A 21,671-nucleotide genomic window follows, 5' to 3' on the forward strand; every position below is an offset into this window, starting at 1 on the left:
TCTAAATTTCTGGACACAGGTTACTATCAGGATCAGTAATGAGTATTGTAAGCTTCTCTCCAAACACAGGAGTATAGTAACTGGTGCAAATTCTGATATTGATGCCATAGTTATTAGATTTCTTTTTTATGTCAATCTGACACATCAGTCTTTAGGTACCTTTTGAAATGACATAGCATTGATGCAATGAACTCTGAGAGCACCACTTGACACACAAAATGAGTTTGATGCCACCTTTACTGTATTGTTGGAGCAGATCGTAAGTGTTCATATTCATTTAAGAGGATTTTAAATGAAGAAAAATGAAGTTTGTTCACTTAAACTTGTGAGACTTTAGTTGGCATTTAATTTTCAACAATGTGCAGTGCATTTTCCAAAAAATAGATGTGGGTGTGATTCAGAACAAAGTTGGTGGCTTATGCTAGCAATGGCATTGGTTCATTTTATTTACATGCACACGCATAAGGAGATGTACACACACACACACACAGATGACCTTGAATGCACATAGACACACATACACACTCCTATGTATGCAAAATGTAGCTTATTGGTTTTGGATATGTTTAGTGTTTTTCCCAAGGTTGCAAGAGGGTAATGCTAAGATACTCTTTTTTATTCATTACTTATAATTATGAAGTTTTCTATTTTCTTAGTTATATTTAAAAGAAAACTGAATGTTCAACCTTAGTGTGAGAACCTAAGCAGTTTTGAGCATTTCTGGTAAGGTAGTGTTCTTTCCCTAACCTACATCAGGGGATATCTATGTGGTACAGAGATACTGTGTTTTCATTCTTCCTCCTCAATCTTAATTTCTTCCCCCCAGACGTTGAACATATTTCACTGCCACTTAACAAATGTCTGCGTGAAACAGGGTAAATAGAGATCCTCAGAATCTCAGCACTGTGTGCTGTGGCGAGTTGCAGTGAGTTATTTGTATAACATTGCCTGATGGTGAAAATATTTGTTTTTGTTCTTCAAGTGTTTCCTGATTCAAATTTTGTATGTTTAATTAAAACACTGCATAATATCAATGGGTTCAGAAACTATTAAAATAATCAAACAATTATTCTGTGGATTTAGAGCTTTATTTTCTGCATTTTAAATAAAATGTTCTTTCCATCTTTGTTCTCTTACCATTATCCTAGCCACATAAGGTGTTTTGTTATCTCTCTCCACTTGCCCGCCTCCTTAAACTTTATCAGCACTTATACAGTAACAGAATATATTTGTGCTGGAGAACTTGCAGTGCTATTTGAGCATGTGTTCATTTGGGGGGAAGCCAGAGCCTAGAATTATACCTAATTGAGTAGTTTTACTTTACCCATCTCTGTTAGAGCTGATCCAGCATCCCTCATCCCTCCCCAAAGCACAAGAATATAACTATAAGTCTGTTTTCAGGAACTGTATATTGCGTAAGAATCTGTGTTAATTTTTTTCTGGAAATAAGAGGAAGGCTGGTGGGAGAGGGGAGGAGTTATTTTGTATCCTGGTTTGAATTATGAAAACATGGTATACACGAAACTGTCGCAAAATGCCCTGAATAGAATTACTTCTCATCTTTGGCTGGATGTGAAAGCTGAGGCAGTGAAAAAACTGCAGTCCTGTTTGTTTTCTTCCTGCTTCTGGCCCATCACTCCTCTATCCACTGGGAACTACCTGCCTAGTACCTTTGGTAGTGGACTACATTCTCTTCAACATTTTTTTTACACGAACAATTTCATCAACACTAAAGCATTAACATAGAAAACATAAGCTGAAGTACTGAGTTGAGATGGCTTCCAATTGAATTTAATTCTGATTTAAGTTTTGCATTTGACTTGTATAATAATACATTACTGCTGAGAAAAACAGTTATGAATGCCTCCTGCATGTTACATATTCTCTCTAAAAGAGATGGTGCAATTTAAAAAATACAAAGGGGCATAGAATTAGAATGGATGTGGCTGTGCATATATGTGTTGTGTATAACACTAACTGTATATGTTTAAGTATTTTTAAAACTCCAGATGTTTCACTCTCAGTGAAATAATGGGCCAATCTTAAGTAGAGACACTTTCCTGTTAGCTTATTTTATCTTTGTTACATATTTTGAAACCTACATAATCCGTTTTTGCTTCTGGTAATAAATTATTAGAAAATGTAATATTTTGTGATGCATTGAATGTTTTTGGCCCTCAGGTTTACCATGTAAATCTGCATTTTAGTGGTAAATCCCTTTGCCTGAGATTCATTAGTTTTGGTAAACTTTACTGTTTTTAAAGTATGTTTTGTGTAAAATAAAGATTCAATTTTTATAATAAATGGCAAATAAAAACAGATTAAATGCTGGAAAAAGTTGACTGTACTAATTTTTACCGGTGTACACCTATCAGTGCCCAGGGTCCGAAAGTGATTCCCTCCCTCCTACCACTCTTCCCTATGCAGCTAGCTGTATGGTTCCATTATTCACCAAAGACAGATTTTTAGGTTCACACGTGAATCTCATAACTGTCGTTCGAATTTTCAAAATAAGCTACAATAGTCACAAACTAGCAAGCCCCTAAAAAGAGCTGGATTGATCCTAGAATACACTGAGGGGCAGGGAGAGGTGAAACCTGTCACTCTCCTAACCGGTTCATCTTTGGAGGCTGATGATCACAAACCAGCTCATCTCTCTGCCTCTCTTCTTGCCTCCAGATAAATAGAAAGGAATAAACTGCAAGATGAAATTTTCAGAAGGTTTAGTAAAGGGAGAAAAAAATTTATTAGGTAAAACACACAAACATTTGACGTTTTGAATAGATCTCTATCTTACCTCACATACACACAGTTTCAGGAACTCATTAGAAAGCTGATACTCAGATCTTTTCTCTGCTGGGGGACAGAACTTGATATACACCGAACCAGATTATGAAGGAAATTAACGGCTGAAACCAGATGATCATGTTTTTCCCTAGAAATGCAGTACTTTAAGAATGCTTTCCTCCACCTCTTAATGCCTCGAGAATGGGAAATACATTGAGGAAATAAAGCCTGTGCCAGACTGAAGGCATTAGCAGCCATTCAGGGACGGTGAGGTGTTTAGGCAGCTGGGATCCTGTGCTAACAGCCGGCAGGGCGGTGACATTGACAAGCCCCCGTAAGCACAGCGGTAAGTGGGGCTTAGGTTCTTCAGCATTCACTTCCGCATTGCAAAATGGCTCATCGCAAATGCGGTGAAAAGCCCGCTGGTGGGAGACAGAGGCTTTGCGGTGCTGTTGAGGGCAGGATTTGGTTCTCTGGGGCTCCCGCTTTTGTTGGGTTTCTGCCCCCTTTTCTGGATTCTCTGAAATTCCAGCTTGTCAACTCTGTCCCTCTCATCTCTCGGGTCTGGAGAGAAGCTGTTCATCCACAGGCACCAAATTAGACCTTGAGCTCAAGCCCCATATTTATCCAAGAATATATATTTATATGCCAAAAAGGGATCAGAAAAAATGTCATTTTTATCACGTATAGTCTTAAAAATACCAATCTCTCTTCACCTTGTGGCATCTCATCCTCCTCTAGACTAGAGTTGTAAGTCCTGCCTCCTAGAGAACTACCTGTGTTACTGAGAAGCTTTTCAAATGATTTCTTACAATAAACACCTAAAGTTTGTCCGCTTTTTTTCACAGGCCTGTTTGTTGGTGTAGAGCTCAACACATTATTTTTTACTCTCTGCCTCCCTCTGCCGCTGAGATGGGAATAAACCAAATTGAAGTCTTCCTGGCTTCTATTTCCTCCCCTTTTACTTGGTTTCTCCTCTCCTTGCCTTTTATCAAATGCAGCCCTGGAGGCAAGATCTTGATAATTCAGGGCCCTCACTTAATCCCAGTGACTTGTCTCCAGTGAGATGTGCTTAGTCCCCTGCAGAGCCTGGCACGGGCCCAGAACAGAGGTGGGCAAGCAAGAATTCTGTACCCTTTAAAAAACATCCTTGGAATATTTTAATATGCATTTGGTAGAGGTTGGGGAACTGGTTTTCTATGACGGAAAATCATGAAACTTTATATCAGCTGTCTGATTATTCCCTTCTCTAAAAACAAAACTGCCACAAGAGTGAGATAAAGCTTAGGGATGACTGAGCAGAGATACAAATGGGGGCAGGAGGGCAAATGACGAGTTCCCACAGGTCATAGCATTTCTGTCAAGCGTTGCAGAGGCAACCTCTACTCCCAGGCATCGTGAGCAGGCTCATCAGCTGCTGGGTCTCCCCTCTGCTCCCCCCTCCCCCCTCCCTCAAAGCACCCTACTCTCCCAGCCCCCACCCTGTCCCTTCCCAGATCTCACTCCCTACCCACTCCAACCCTCTCCCTCCCTCTCCCCTCCGTCTCCCTGCCCTTCTCTGCTGTTTACTGCTGCCTAACCACATGCTCCATGCATGCATATCCTCTCTCATTACTAAACCCCATCTTCAGGAGTATTAAATACCCATCATGCCAAGGGTAATATTTTAGTTTTCCTCACCAAAATAAATATCTTTCAGTTACCAAGATTTTTCCTTCCTACAAGGTGGTTTCTTGTCACAATTTCAAATAAGACACTTATTCAGTGTGCTGACTGGGAGTGGGACCAATTGGCATTCCTTAGGCTGGTAACCTAAGAAACTGAATATGGAAACCTGAGTTAACAGGTCCCCTTTTTCCAATTATTCCAATGACATTTGGTGTTGCTTGTAAATTAGTATCCCAGGCAAATGTTTAAGCACAGGGAGTATCAGATGCCATCTGTGTGAATGGAGTTTCCGTCTAGTCTTTGCCTGAACTGGGTTTGGATTCACATCCTTGTCTATTGCCTCTATGGTAACATAGAGAAACTACTCAGATCATTATGGGGAGAAAAGAGCAGTTCTGTCATCATTTTCATAAGACTGAGCCAGTCTCAGGCAACTGCTCAGTGGGAAGGGAAAGGCTGGAGAACTAACCAAGGGAAAGAGAATTAATCATCTCCATTAAGAGGCCTGAGGAAAATTTGCTGGACTTGTGTTACTTGGGCAGAACCTCATTAAAGGCTTCAAACTGAGAAAAGATGAAAAATCTAATCATTCCTGGTCCCTGCTCCTTCAGCTGGAGTCGGTCACCCGAGGGGAAAATAATATAGTGGAGTACAACAATAATGTGATTTAGTGCCTGCTGCATGCCTGGTACTCTGTTGGGTTCTTCACGGGTGCTGTCTCAGCCCATCCAACAACTTCATTTGGTGCAGTATTCCCATTTTACAAAAACTTAACATTGTTAACTTTCCCCAGGCCTCACAACTGTTCAGAAAATGGATCATATTCAACCTACAGGTCTGCAAAGTTTGTTTTTGCAGAGGATTAGGGAAACAACGCAGCATCAGCACTTCATTCTCTCTCAGCCACCTTGGTGTTTGAAGACTCACTAGTGACACTCTGGTTTTCAGAGCTCACTGGTCTCTTCCTATCAGCTTTAAGCCCAGTGCTTCCTCCTGCTCCGTATCTATCCTAATTTGTCTTCTTGAGCCAGTGAGTCATTCCCTATCCATTTTCTTTTCTCCCTCACCCACTAACGTCATTCTAGAATTGCAGAACTTTCCAATTGGAAGGAACCATGGACTTTTTCTGAAGGAAAAGCCTAAGCAGCTTGTCCATGACGGCAAACCCATGTGGGAGAGACATGGCATCCAAGCATCCAAGTCGGTGCATCCCCCTGAGCTGGCTCTCAGGAGACAAATCATCTACATGTAACCAAAGCCTGGTGGAAGATCCAGGACTCCTCCCTAACTCGGGGTCCTGTGCATTCTCTAACAAGCCATGTTCCTTTTAGTTACGTCCTGCATCTTGATAATAGCCCTGCCTGTGCATTCTGTATTACTGGGCCCAAAGCACTGTAGGCCCCTGTCCCCATTTCACTTAGAAGAAAACTAGGCTCTGAGAGAGCCATCTTCAATAGTTACCATTATTGAGAACTACTAAAGCATCTGCCATACACTTTATGAATATAACTAATGCTTAAAACATATTAAGGTAGGCATTATCTCTATTTAATAGAAAATGAAATAGGTCCAGGGGGGTTAAATGATATACTGGGTTGTGTAGGAGATGATATAGCTAGTATATGGCAGAGCCGGGTTTTGAACTGGAGGCTGTAACACCAAATCTCTTCTTTTTGTGTCATGCACGCTGCCAAGATCGTGTGGCAAGGTATGGGGATGTGATCCTGTAATAGAAAGTGGACAGAGGGGCCTCAAAATTTTGGGGATGGGACTCAAAGTGGAGCACAGGCATTTCCTGAAACATGCCTTTGTAAATCTGTGGCAGGCTGGTAGCTATGGTGGGTAAAAGGGCAGATGATGCTGTTTAAGATACTTTGCCTATCAATGACAAGGGGGATAGCCAAGCCTTTCCTGAAGGAGAGTGCCATAGGAAAGGAGCCAGCCAAAAGGAAGGGGGCCATGCGGTTTGAAAGGATGTAGAAGGGCACCACCTGCCATGAGAAGAAGTGTGATGGAAGGAGCATGTTAGAGGAGCAGGATGAAGCAGCAGGTTGTGGTGGCCATGTGAGAAGCAGCGGCTATGCAGTTTGTAGCCGGGATTTGACCATGCGGCCTGGGCTGGTAAGAAAGCAGATACGCTGCTTCTTTGATCGTGCCTGCTCTTGCTGACTCCAAAGCCACCGAGGACTCTGCCTTGCAAACCTGGACTCTATCTGGACTCTTGGAACTCAAGACATATGGAGAGGACACTCTCTTAAGACTTGTGCCTTTCCTGGACTTCTCCTGGACTTCACCATGATCCAGTGTAACACAGCACATGCTTTCCTGGACTATTATATGGAGGTTGATGACATCGTACCCCAGATCCTGAAGGAAAGAGCTGACAGATAAGGGATGGGGAACTATTGGGTTTGGTTTTGGCTTCTAGCCTTTTCGGGAGCAAGGGAAGTGCTGCATCCCGTGGGAGAACAGGGCTCTGAGCAGGAGTGCTCACAAAAGCCCCCACCCCCAGGTTGGAATATTGTAAATAAAGCCCTGTTTTCTTCAGCACTAATTGTTGGTCTTACACCGAGGCGCCACGTGAACAAGCTCCCCTCTGCTCGTTAACGATCCCAGCCTAGGATTTTGATACCTAATCCTGTAGTCTGTCCTTTATAATGGTGCAGACTCTGGATAATCTAAAGAAGGACTGATATACATGCAGACGCACACCTATACACAAACAGTTTTAAACAGTTTAGTATAAATAAATCATAATTTAATCCAAAGGACCAATGTACTTGTAAATGGTGAGGTTATTTTTGAAAGTACACAGTTTTTTATTTTAATGCCCTATCCTAAACTAAGAGCACACTTGCCCTCATTAGAAGAATGGAGTGCTGTTCGGTATTTCGGACCCTGTGGGAGATAGTGGATGAAGACCACACCTGATAAAGAGAGCCATTAACGTTTTTGTTTTTGTTTGACGGTGCAGATGAGGCTCACAGTCAGTTTGGGTGTTATTGCTGAATTGCAGTCCCAGCTTAGCTCCCTGAGAGTTCATATTTATTATAAGAAAATGCTGGCAGAATTTAGACTTGAAAAATGACTACCAGTCCCAGTTCAGGCTAAATTCATTCTAAATGTGTTCTGCTGATTTAGATGTTTGCAAAGGGAGAGGAGGGGCGGGTTACGCTGTCCTTATTGAATTCATGTCATGCTCCAGATAAGAAGCTGTGTTCCTCACCCAAAGCTGATGTGCTCCTCCCTGGCTTTCCCTTTTGGCTAACCATGGAGAAAGCCTTACCTCAAAACTGCCTTCTTGAAGCACTGGTTCACTTGGCATTTCCCGTTGGGTGCTTCAAAATGCCTGCCTTTCAAGGCAAGTGGCATGTCAAGCCCACTGTAAGTCACTCTGATTAGGTGTCTCCAAGGCCCATTCACACAGTGGGACTGCAGGTCTCAAATGTCCTCCAACTCCCGCCCCCACTGAATTCTGCTAATGGAGGGAAGATGATATACCAGGTGACTTTGCACAATCATGTTAGCTGCTTTTTATATTCTTCTAGACTAGAAGGTGGAAGAAATTGGCCTTCTTCCCTTTTTCTTTCTGGTGGTGGGTCCAATTCCTCCAGCTTAGAAAAGAGTGCCCCCAGAGCCTTTTTTTTTTTTTCTTTTTCAAAGCTGGAAATCAGCCAAATGGCTTGGGTACTGCTTCAGGTAGTCAGCAGAGGCCCTGGCTGAGCCCAGGCCTAGAGGGGCCTGCAGGAAATTTAACACATTTCCCAGAGAACTGGCAGTGTTGAGGATGCCAGAGGGAGGGATGTCCCTGTGATATCTGGGATTCAGCCTTGACTTTCGAGATGCTGCCTGCCATTTCTAATGTGATCTGGGTATGTCGGCGTGCCCAGGGCCCCGGCCTACCTGAGCCTCCTGAGTGCCTAGACGTTCCCTTGGGTGCCTTCCAACTCCAGTATTCTGACCTACACATGAAATGCTTAGTGAGTGCAAAGTGTTGATCGGGGTTAATGTTGAACAATATTTTTAAGAGCTTGAGTATGTCTTATGTTTATTTTTTAGTTTTTGAAATGTCTCACTTTTATGACATATGAACAGGTCTTTTCTTCACCAAAGAACCGAAAGCATACAAACAAGCAAAGGAGGATGGAATGCGTTTATGGGCTCTTCTGAGGTACGTCGGCATCAGGAGAGCTGGGTGCACAGTGAAGAGGAGCTATCTAGGGCAGGGCAGAGGAACATTCCCAGGGGAGCCTTCATCATGCTCAGGTTACAGCTCCCAGTAAGGAGAAACGTCCTGAGGTTGCACAGGTAAAGAGGCCACCTGTGAAGTACTCAGCCCTCCTGAACTTTAACACCAAAGCTTGAAATCTGAGGCTGATCCATCACCACTGACGTGCAGCCCAGAATCTGACCTGGGCCAACTGTCCAGTCAGCTAACAGGCTCCCAGTTGGAGCGACACACCTCCAGGCATGGGTGCACTGAGGGATGTCAGCTCCTTCCTGCATTTGGGGTATAGCCCTAACCAAGTGCCAGTCCAGCTCCAAAGGCCAACTGCATGCCCATGAGGCCCAGCTGACCCGCAGTGGGCTGTCCTGGAGCGGTGTGCTGTGCACCAACTCTGTGTTCTAGTGCCTAGCTCAGGACTGCTCCAGGCTCTGCCGTGTATAGAACAAAAAGCAAAACCATTGACCTAGACAGAGCCAGACTGCAAGCTTGGTTGCCAGGAAGGTGCTCAGCTTCACCCTGGGCTGGAGTTCTTTCTCCAGCAATAGCACTTGAGAAATTTTATCTCTCTGAGCCTCAATTTCCTCTTCAGTAAAATGTAAACTCTGTTCTACAAATATTGAGTGCCTGCTCTTACACAGGTGCTGTCTTACGTATTGAAGTTACAGTGGGACCAATGGGAACAAGACAAACAGGACTCTGCCCTCATGAAAACATGCCCCTCACAGGGTCTTAGAAAGATCCATGAGCTTATGTAAAATGGTTGGCATCCTGTCTGACCCTAGTAAGTGTTCACAGCATATTAGCTCTAATGAGTTTTCTTCCAAAGATAGTAGAAAAATCTTTTTAAAACATGCCCTTCCCCACCTCAGTCTTTGCACATGGATTTCTCTCTGTATGGAAGACTCTCCCTTGCTTCTTTTGGGTAGCTAACTCTTGTTCCTCCAGTCCTCAGGTTAAATGGTTGCCTCCTCAGGGTCCCACCTCCTTGACCAGGTCCACATTTAGGTTCCTCTGTTGTGCATTCTCACGGCAACCAGCACTCTACTTTGACTAACTCATCACTTTGGAAATTACTACTTGTTTAATGTCTGTGTTCCTAACAAGACTGTAAACCTGGTGTGAGCAGCATCCTTGTTTACCTGAAGTCGCGACACCTGACTTTGAGATCTTCCATAAATATCTGACCATCCAACTGGCTGACACGTGAAGGGGATGTTCCCCTCAGATGAGAAAAGTACACCGGACCAGAAAGAAGAGGACCAGGCCCATCAGGAGCACATGGGCCCTTTATTTCCTCCCTATTTTCTCTCTCCTAATATGAAAAGGAGAGACAGCTAAGAGATGATTGGAAGAACAGGCCATGCCCTGGGCAGCTCCACATCTCCTTGGAAACAATCAGATACAAAGGATGGCATGCGGGGGTCCCTACTGTCAATAAGTACTTAACCATCGCCACTCAGCGCACTACTGAGAACAGGACAGTTAGAGTCCTTCTGAGACCATACACCAGCCTTTCGTGTTCGTCCATAGCCAGGAAGCAGGAATTAAAGGAAAACATGTTGTCCCTTGTAACTGAAAATAGAAGAAGCCTGAAAAAATAAAATCCAACGCCACATAATTGGAATGATGTCAGTGGCAGAAATGTAATCACACTGACTTTTCACTCTGTCACCCTGTGTAGAAGATGCCCCCAGCCTCCAGGTGCCTCAGTACATTGAGAAAGAGACCCCGGCAGACACAGTCATTTACACGTGACCCACTGGAAATGTTAAATGTTCTTGCTCTTTTGTCCCTGTGTGATTTAACGAAGCAGCAATGTGACATGACTCCAGTGGTTTTCTGTTGGCCACAATCCAAATCCTCTGGGCAGTGCTGGACTCCCCTCCCACATGCATTCCTGCAGGCCCACCACATGGAACTGCATTGCATAGATGAACTGCAGAGACAGCCGCCTTTCCAGACCTCCACGCCTTTGCCCATGCTGCGCTCTCAATCATAAGTCCCTTCCTTCCACATAAATAAGGAAGCTCAATCTATCTATCTTATCTATCTATCGATCATCTATCTATCCATTCATCCATTTATCTGTCAAAGCTCCATTTATTCTTCAAGACCAAGATGAAACACCTTCTAACACCTTCTCTGACCACCTACCTTCCCCCAAATCGGAGTTAGGTGCTTTCATGCTTAACCCTTAAAACAATGGGGTGAGGTTATTTATAAATTTCCTCCTCACTAAATTGATGACAAAAAATCATCACCCACTAATCCCCTTCAGCTAGCATAGTGCCTAGCACATTGTAGGTGCAGAATGAATGAAAAGCAGGAAGCCAGGCATTGGCAGACTGTCCTGGGACCAGTGGGTCAGCCAGAATACCCACAGGCAAGTGTATGTGCCAGAAATGACTAGCAGGTACTTTTGCGGAGAGACTGTTAAAACAATGAGAAGTCATTATAGGCTTGTGTGCAAGGAAACAACACGGAGAAGTAGAATTCAGGTACATTAAATAAGGGTTTAATGGGTGTGATGAGGTTAAATGATGAAAAGGTTGTGCCCGTTCTATAGATGAGAAATCTGAAGCATTAATAAGTTAAATGTTTTACCAAAACACACACAGCTAGTAAACAAAGAAATCTGGTTTAGAATCCAGGTCTGATTTCGGAGTTTGTGTTCTTAGATGCTACACGAACACAGCCACATCTGCAAACACCACACTGAACTAGGGTTCTTCAGGGACTGCTCTCACAGCTGTGCTAAGATGGACTCCAGAACTGCATTAAACCTCCCGTGATCCACCTCGGTTTCCTCTTCAGTACAATGAGGAACAGTGAGCTAGGGGACTGGAAGGCCAATTTCAAGCTGCGATGCTATGGTTCTCTGCAGGACTTCCTGACCTGTAAATCAGCTCTGGCAAAACTAAGTGCACGTGTGTATTGACCCTAAAAACTTTTTCACGGGTTGCAATCCTGACTCCAAAACACAAGAAAGGCTGTGAAATACTATCTTGGAGTTCTAAGCCTTCTTCCCAACGGGCATTTAAAATATGTTCAGGCACTTAAGTACAACTGCTCAACTCACAGAATGTGTCTGTTTGTCTGAATAGTCACACCTACGTCACAGCAGTTTCACACGCTCTCCACAGCCTGGGGGCCTGTTTTCTGCCTATAATTCTGTATCACACTGAAATAAATTTCAGCACTGCACTACCCAGACCTGGGGCACCCCACCCATCGCGTCCGTCTCAGTCGTGCAATTCTCTGACTTCAGGCTGAATTTCAGGATAGGACACCTCTGAAAATGTCTGTGTGAGTCAGAATGAAGTCTGAGATGAAAGGTTCCCACTCAGCCCACTGAGTAACATCCTGTTGTTTTCATCCACTGGATGCAGTAACTGCTTTGATTCCGCTCTTACTTGGAATGGTCGGTCTGTTGCCATTTTTCAGAAACATTCAGTACAAGATACAATCTCGTTATGGTCAGCTACATAGAGTGGACCTTTCAGAGCATAAAGAAACATCTGTCTTCCATCTGCCTGCCTGAGAAACAGGACTTTCAATAGAGTACATTGTAGGACACTAATGCTTTTAAAGGGCAAGAAATGCACTTTTGACTAAAATCTCAATAAATATGTCTAACAAAATTTTTGGGTCTTACACACTGGCTTTCAAAGGGCAGTAGAGCACAGCATTTATTAAGAACATAATCTGCAGGTTCAGCTAGACCTGGTTCAAATAGTTGTTCTGTGGGGTACTAGCTGTGTGATCTTGAAAAGTGGCTTAACCCTGATAATTTTAGGTTTTCTCAGAGATGTAAATGGAGAGTAATAATAGTACCTACCCCGGGGGATAATGTCAAAAAGACTGGCACTTGGTAAAGCACTAAATAAACATCTTTTGTTCTTCCTGCTTTGGTAATGCTGTTGTTATTGCTAGAGGCAGAACAGGCCTGATTCTTGATGCGGCTGAAAGAACATGGATTTAGAATAAGAAAACCAGAATGTTGTACTCCACCCCTGCCACTTACTGGTTGTGTGACCTTGGGAAAATCCCTGGATTCTTCTCCACTCAGCTTCTTCATCTGTAAAACAGGGAAAATAAAATAGCTAACTTACTGATGACAGCCCTGAGGTGCAAATGGGATGATTTATGTGAACTGTGCCAACTGCTAAATTCTGGATGCATGCATTTTGTTATTGTCAGTACTATGGACTGAATGTTTGTCCCTCCAAAATGCATATGTTGAAACTCTAAGCCTGTGGTTCTCAACCTGTGGGTCGCGACCCTGTTGGGGGTCAAACGACTCTTTCACAGGGGTTGTCTAAGACCATCAGAAAACACATATATAATTATATATTGTTTTTGTGATTAATCACTATGCATTAATTATGTTCAGTTTGTAACAATGAAAATACATCCTGCATATCAGATATTTACATTATGATTCATAACAGTAGCAAAATTACAGTTATGAAGTAGCAATGAAAATAATTTTATGGTTGGAGGTCACCACAACATGAGGGACTGTATTAAAGGGTTGCAGCATTAGGAAGGTTGAGAACCACTGCTCTAAGCTCTAATGGGATGTTATTGGGAGTTGGGGCCTGGGGAGGTAATTAAGTTTAGATGAAGTCATGAGGGTGGGGCCCCCATGAAATCAGAAGAAACCTAGATCCTGGACCCCGGCCTCCGGAACTGTGAGAAATAAATGTTTGTTGTTTACACCACCCAGTCTGTGGTATTTTGTTATAGCTGCCTGAACTGACGAAGACAATACCACCACCAGAAATGGACCAAGTTTTTTATTCAGAAATGTTTGTTTTCAAATATCTTGTGTGTTCAAGTGATTATAACTGATTTCCACTGAGCCACAGAAGTGAGGAATCTGGGGAAGCACTACGGCAGCAACGAGAAGTTGACCTCCCCTTGTGCTTGTCTTAAATTGATCTCCGTGAACACTTAAAATGCGTCCTGGTCATTAGTCCATATGTCTGAAGATGTACTGGGCCAGAGAAGTGTTGCTGACTATGATCTTTGTCCATTGAGTGTTGTTTTTAATGTTTTGTTAGTTTTTCAGTGTTCATTCCCCCCCTCTTCCTAGACCATCTAAAACAACTGGCAATTCAGCTACTCTTCACTTTCCTGGGTACCTGGTCCCTTCTGTCTTCTTCATAGGGTGGAAGTTGTTGGCCTTGGGACTCTGTATCAGCCAGACTTAAGTTTGAATCCTGCCTCTTCAAGTTTCTAGCTGTGCTACCTCAGGCAAGTCACTCTTTCTATACCTCAGTTTTCTTATCTGAAAAATGGGAAAGGATAATAACCATGTCCCAGAGTTGTTAGGAAAATTAAATAAGACAGTACATTTAAAACTTTTTAGAGTCATATCTGACACCCAGTAGGTACTCATCAGCTTTACCTTCTTTCCTTAAGTGCTCTCCTTACCATTTCTTGCTCATTATACCTAATTATTGACACCTGTCTGGGGCTTTTGGTGAGATGATCACTAACAGAGTTAATAGCTCTTATGAGTCTGTAAAAGAGAGAGTCCTTGGGGAAACTTTAATCAATACTCCTAAATTAAAACTCTTGCTTGAAGTCTTTACAAACACTTGGAGCTTTGGAGTATCTCAGTAAAAACAATATTGATGTCTGTTGAATGTACTTGCTAATTGAGCATTCGAAAGTGTATATGCGTGCCAGAGAGGGGCAGTGGAAGAGGGGGAGAGAGGAAAAGAGAGAGCCCTTTGATATTCACAGAGCACCTCGGGTGTATGCAGAAAAAGCTGGTAACTATATACTCTTTTTTTCCTCATTTCTTTTTGTATTTTAATGTTGCATCATGAGCACATATTATCTATTCAAAAATTACTTCAAAATTTCAGTGATGTTGGAATAAGTTCTTGATTTAAATACTCTAGAAAGAGTTCTCCAATGCCTTGAAGGTTAGTAGAGCCTCCTAAATGTTCTAATATACGGACAAGGGCAACTGTGGCTCTTGAAGCTGAAAACCACTGTCTATTAATAGAAGAAAAGATTCTAATTCTGTGGCCTTCTTGCCTTACAATACCTTGGAACCTCTTTCCTCAAGATTTGTAAAGTAACCAAGCACTGTTCAATGTACATTTCACAATCAACTCAAATTAATTTTCACAACGATCTTATTAGGTGAGTCATTATTATTTGTATTACACATATTATAAAATTGAGCCTTAGAGAGTGTCCTAACAAGCATGTGAGAGCTGATATCCCGACCTGTTATAAGCTTTGAAAAAATTGCTTATTGAATAAATTTGGCATGCACCATTGTGTAAAATTTAAGGTGTACAGCATGTTACATCGATACATTTATATGTTTTTATATGATTGCCATTGTAGCAGTATTTATCATATCACATAGTCATAGTACAATATTGTCTATATTTACTATACTGTACATTATATCTCTATAGTTTATTTACTACTTGTTACAAATTTGTACCCTTAAATACCATCAATCTTATCATCCCACTCCTCATCTCCTAGTAACTACCATTTTACTCTCTGGTGGATTGGGGTTTGTTGTTGCTATTGCTGTTGTTTTTTTTCTTTTTTTTCAGTCCAAACCTGTTATATATTTATTATAAAGATCATAGGACTGTTACAAGAATCAAATAAGTTAATACATTTAAAATGCTTAGAGCCCTGACCAGTATGGCTAAGTTTGTTGGGTGTCATACCAGTTTGATTCCAAGTCAGGGCACATGCCTGGGTTGTGGGTTCAGTTCCCCATCAGGGAGTGTAAAAGAGGCAATGGATTTCTCTCTCACATCGATGTTTCTCTCTCTCTATTTCTCCCTCTGTCCCCCTCTCTCTAAAAATAAATAAATAAAATCTTTTTTTTTTTTTTTTTTTTAAGTGTTTAGCCCTGGCTGGTGTGGCTCAGTGGACTGAGTGCTGGCCTGAAAACCAAAGGGTCATTGGTTTGATTCCCAGTCAGGGTACATGCCTGGGTTGCGGGCCAGGTCCCCAGTTGGAGTGTGCAAGAGGCAACCGGTTGATGTATGTCTCACACATTGATGATTCTCTCCCTCTCCTTCTCCTTCCCTTCCCCTCTCTCTAAAAAGAAATAAAAACAGTCTTTTAAAAAATGGAAAATAAAAATTTTTAAGTGCTTAGAACCAGTATTGTTTATAGTAACCCTCCCCATTAAGGGCCAACATTAATATTCTGGAGTCAGAGGAATTTTGTAAGTTATAAACATGATCAAGTCAGCAAAAGCATGTGAACCCATTTTAATAAACTGAAGTGTAAGATAAGGTCCCATTTATTCTGTAACTAAGAGCTCTGTTTTTCAAGATAGTTTTCCCTTTGTTTTTATTTCCTATGTGTGCCATTAGAAGACCTCCTGCCACCAATTCTAAGTTGTGTTCCCCCAACCAGCATTTTTATGTTTTTTCATCGCAGAGATTTTTAACATAAAATCAGAGAAAAGTAATATTTTAAAATCCAGCCATTGGGATTGACCACCCACCCCAAGCACAAGTTTTGATATTTGGATCTTTCCTTTGTGGTTTTTACTAAGTTGCGTTTCTACCTGTGGGAAGTGAGAACAGGTAAAGCAGACTTGCAGGGCAGTTTACCATTCTAAGTAGTTAGTGCATAAAGACAGCTTAAGATCTTCTGTTTCCGATGTGTATGGGAATAGCAACCACATAACTGCTTGCTGTATAAAGCAAAGGAACACAAGTAATACCTTAGCCCGAGTGACTGAAAATACACCATGTTTCTGCTGGCGACGTCAAGCTCACAAAACTATAAAGCATGAGAGGAAAATGCCTCCTGATCGCCACCAGAACTGCACTGCCCAGTATAACAGCCACTAGCCACATGTGGCAATCAAGCTCTTGCCATGGGGCTAGTTTGAATTGAGATATTCTATAGGAGTAAAATACATGTTGGTTTTCAAAGAATCATTAAAAACAGAATTAAATGTATCGATATTTTTATATTGATTACATGTTTAAAGGATAATACCTTGGCTATATTGGGTTAAATAATATAATTACAACCAACTTCGTTGCTGTCTTTTTATTTTTTAAATGTTGATACTAGAAAAGTTAAAATTACCTATGTGGCTTGCGTTATATTTCTACTTGGTAACACTGCTCTAGATTAAAACCTTAAATTTACCTTGACCAGACACTTATCTCAAGTACCTTAGAAACATTAATATATAAAGTGACTAAATTCAGATCTAGAAATAAGTACACTTATTATGTACCTACTAAGAGCACAAAGATTAATAATACAGTTCTTGTCCTTAAGAAAAAAAAGAGGAGAGGAGGACTAAGATTCATTGAGCGCTACATTGTGCCAGGCCCTGTGCATCCTTGCCAGCTAGATGTTATAATTTTCACTACACACTAGAGGCCAAATTCAAGCCTTCTCTTTTTGGTGGAGGTGGGAATGAGGAAAGAGCAAGTTTCTTGAAACTAATATTAGCATAGGTATTCTCGTCTCCATGATCTTTTCTACACCCTAATTCATAAATACTCTCTTTCTAACTCTCACCTGTATGTTTTAGTCCATTCTAGCTGCTATAACAAAATACTGAGGACAGGGTAGCTTATAAACAACAAACATTTCTCATAGTTCTAGGAGATGGGAAGTCCAAGATCATGGCACCAGCATGGTTGGGGTTTTGGGTGAAGGACCTCTGGGGTGCAGACTGCTGAATTTTTACCATGTCCTCTCATGTGAAATAGGCAGGGGCTCTCCGACGTCACTTTTATAAGAGCACTGATCCCATTCATAAAGGCTCCACCCTCATGACCTAATCACTTCCCAAAGGCCCCCCACCTCCAAATACCATCATGTTGGGCATTAGGATTTCAACATATGGATTTGGGGAAAACACAAACATTCAGACTAAAGCATTGTGTAACTTTCTCAAAAGGACCAAGTAAATGGACAGGTGGATATGTGTTTCTTTATTGTATGTTCCAGTGATAAAACCTTTAATTTGTGAACCTTTACCGCAAGGAGATTAATGATGATAATAATAATAGTAATAGCAATAATAATAATAATAATAATAATAGGAAAGCATAGAAACCAAGTTATTTACTTCTCAGTTATTTCCGCTTCTCATCACATAGCATCAGCAGAGATTACTCTTAATTTCCTTGGAAGCAAAAGCAATTGTTCCTTTAGATTTATTTCATTTGGTAAGTATTGGTGTTTGATAATGGTGTGTTTTCATCTTATCCATTTGCATTTCTAGCTGGCATCTCAAACTTAACATGCTGAAAACTGAATGCCAGGTTTCCCATTCCTCTCCACCTGCTCCCCTTACCCTATTCACCATCTCAGAAAACAGACACTCCATTTTTCCTGGTAATCGGGCTAAAAACCTTGGAGTAGCCTTCCACTCCTCTCATTCTTTCATCCAATCCATCAGCCTGGCAGCTCTATCATCAGAATAACATTATTAGCTAGTATTTAACCACTTCTCACCACCAAATGCCAATCCCCCTGGTCCAAGCCATCACAGGACCTCCCTTGGATGACCACGGAGGCCTTTGTCCACCTTCACTCTACTCTCAGCTTCTCAGCACAGCAGCCAGAGTAACCGTAACACAACTTAGATCATATTTCCTCTGCCCAAAACCCTCCACTGTGAGAGTGAGCACAGTCAAATCTCTTCAGTGGTTTCCAAAGCCCCCAGCTCAAGGACTTCAGCCATATTGGGCTTCTTGCTATTGCTCAAAACAGCAAGTGGTCTCCAATTTCAGGACCTCCATCCAAAATGTTCTTCTTTCACTGTCTGGCCCACTCGCTCTTACCCCACCTTCAGGCCTGTCCTTATCTGCCTCCTCTCCAAGAGGACTTCCCTGGCCAGTGTATTTAAAATTTGTGATTGCCTTGCCCAGATACTCCCTTTCCCTGCTTATTTTTCTCCATAATCCTTATCACCAGTGAGCATATTATGCCTTCTACTCATTTGCTTTATTTCTCCCAAATAGGATCCAAACTCCACAAAGGCGGAGATCCTCTTTTATTCACTGCTATCATCTCAGTTTTAGAACAGTGCCTGCCACAAAATAGATGTTCAATGAATAGTTGTTACTGATTGAATAAAACTTTCAGATGAGAATAATGAGGCACAGAGAAGCTTGGTTTTAGGCAATATCACAAGACTAGTAAATTCAAGGGTCAGGATTAGAACTGAGTCAGTGTTCATGTCACTTCCTCAGTCTGGTTCAGGAGATAAGAGGGGCCCCTTCTCCAGCCATGGGAGCTGGCCTGCTCAGTTCTGCTGCGGGGGAGGCACACCCAGATTTGAATGTAAATCCTGCTACAAGTCCTGAGCTGAAACAGAAACCACTCCTTTGGCAGCACTGATGACAGTCTCTGAGATTAAGGAATGTAATATGAAGGCATATGATGACGCTTTCCAGCTTTAAGACTGGCTTTAACTATTTTTCTTTCAGCTGTAGCTTTCTGGAATAATGAATGTACCATATGTCTGTATCTGCAGGTTCCCATACAAATTTGGGAACTAAAAATGCTCGATGATTAAAACAGATTTCTGCTTGTTTCCATGGGAAATCAAATGCCATGAAACCTTAGGAAATGGGAGGGAGAGTGTTCAGCTTGAGGTGTTCTCTGGCCGGTGGCTGCCCTGTGACTGTGGGCTGGGCTCCAGCCCACAGCTGTTCAAAGGCTGGACAGGTGAGACACTCTCCTAGGCGGCCCACCCTGCTGGTGGCCAAGAGACCCTGCAAAGGTCAGCCTTCTTATCCTACTCCTTTCGGTGTCCACCACCAGGGGCTGGGCTCTATACTCCAGGCCCTGGAGGGTTCGGTCCTCAGCCAACCACGCGAGGAAGAGCACCTTACTAATGACATATAGACACTTCGTAATGCAGAGCCCCCACCTTATCAGTCCCAGCACAGTTTCAGCACATTTTGAATCTTCTGGTGGACAGAGATGCACCAATGAAGGGTTCTTGCTGGAAGAGTCACTGCTGGCTCCAAAAAACCAGAAGGTTAATTCAGGGGAGGCGGGGAACGTTCTGAAAACACAGGCCAGTGTGCTCTGGGCAGCTGCACCGAGTGATGTTTCTAGGAGGCTATAATGATGACTTGTTGCCGCCTGCCCCAGAATTTGCACCAATTTGCCTAAAAGAGAGCATGCTGAAGGAAAAGACTACAAAAAGATTTCAGTGTTGTCTTGCCAGTGGCAATCTCTGATTTGTCTGGGGAAAATTGGTTCAGCAGCTTACTCTACCCTGAGTGTTGATTAACACAGTCCCCACCCCCCCAAAAAATAAATTGAGGTGGAAAAGATAACTTTTTTCTGCTCTCTTACCCTGGAATGAGATTTGGGCAGGCCAGGGCAAGTCCCCAAACTGTGCACTTGGCAGTAAAGTTGAGTGTAGAGTTTAAATTTGGAATGAAACAGCCCTAAATACTAATGCTTATTCTCTAACTTACTAGCTATGAGACCTCAGGGAAGTTAGAGTTGCTACCAAGGATGTAGTCAATGCAGAAGATCCCAAATCTTTGCACATAATATACCCATTTACTTGTAACCCTTTAGCTAAGATTAGTTGCCTTGTCCAGGTGGAATGTTTTTCAAAGAAACTGGGAAAAGGACACATATTATCTTATGCCAAAATAAACTATTGGTAGAACCTCATGGAATTAAGACCATAGATCACAATGCATTCCAAATGCCTTCCTCTAGGCTAGTCAAAATATTTTGACTCCTCTTGTCTTCTAATGACTCACAGGCATGATTCTTTAGCATGAGGCCATCCTAACAGTTGTATGTAAGCCAATTTAGAAGAAACAGTATTATTATTTTGTCATCCTGGGGAGACTTGTAGTAAATTAGTCTATTACAGCTATAATCTACAAAATCATGCTTTGGTGACTTGATCTATTTCTGCAGATTCCAGTAATAGCTACTCAATATGTCTCTGTTCGGTTTTTATCCCAACATAATTCTGACAGTGACTACCCAGAGTTGGTGCAGACTCCACAGTTTAAAGACAAAGATCTCCACAAGACTGCCCCTACCTCAGATGCTAGCCTTGGGAGGTCCCCAGGCCATGCCACCTGCATTTCTGGCCAACTCGCTACAAATTTGAGGATTCCATAGCACCCTCAGATTTGATAATTCACTGGAATGACTCACAGGGCTCAAGAAAGTGCTATATTTAGGATCAAAGTTTTATCATAAATGATACAACTCAAGCACAGCCAGATGGGATGCCTAGGGCCAGGTATCTAAAAGAATGCAGAGTTCCTATGCCCTCTCCCAGTGGAGGCAGGGCATATTACCCTGTGGGCAGTGGGGAGTCACTTAAAGCAAGTTGAAATAGTCATTTCTTGAGCAGATGCTGTGGACCAGTCATTCATAATATTTTTGCTGAGAGCAGTATTTTGGGGGATAAATTAGAGGATTATGTGGAGGATGGTCTGGATGAAGCTAAGACAGGGAAGCCTGGGAAGAAGGCAGTAGCACTGTGTAACCACTAAGTGATGAGAGCTAAAGTAGGGGAGCAGAAGTGGAAATGGAAAGGCAGGACTTGAGAGAGATTTTAAAGGAAGAACTCAACTTATCATTTAAAGTGTCAGATCAATTACAAAAGACTACACAGTGGGTCAAGAAGTTAAAACTACTTGAAGAGTTCAATTATAATGATATCCAAGTAATACTGATATAGTGGCTCCTCTGTGATTAACAAAACTTTGTATTTTAAACATTAAAAACTCAACTAACGACTTACAGCTAAGATGGAGGCATAGACAGATATGTTGCGTCTCCCTCCACAACTAAGAAGGAATAGAACTACCTCAAAACTAGAAACAACCAGAAGTTCCAGAAAATCAAACTGCATGGAACTCCAACAAACAAAGATAAAAAGAAGAAATACTCATCCAGACAGGTAGGAGAGGCGGAGCCGAGGTGGAAAGGATGCGGTGTGGTGGCAGCAGTAGCG

The sequence above is a fragment of the Furipterus horrens genome, unplaced genomic scaffold (assembly GCF_987537825.1).
Source record: "Furipterus horrens unplaced genomic scaffold, mFurHor1.1.pri manual_scaffold_3, whole genome shotgun sequence".
Lineage (NCBI taxonomy): Eukaryota > Metazoa > Chordata > Mammalia > Chiroptera > Furipteridae > Furipterus > Furipterus horrens.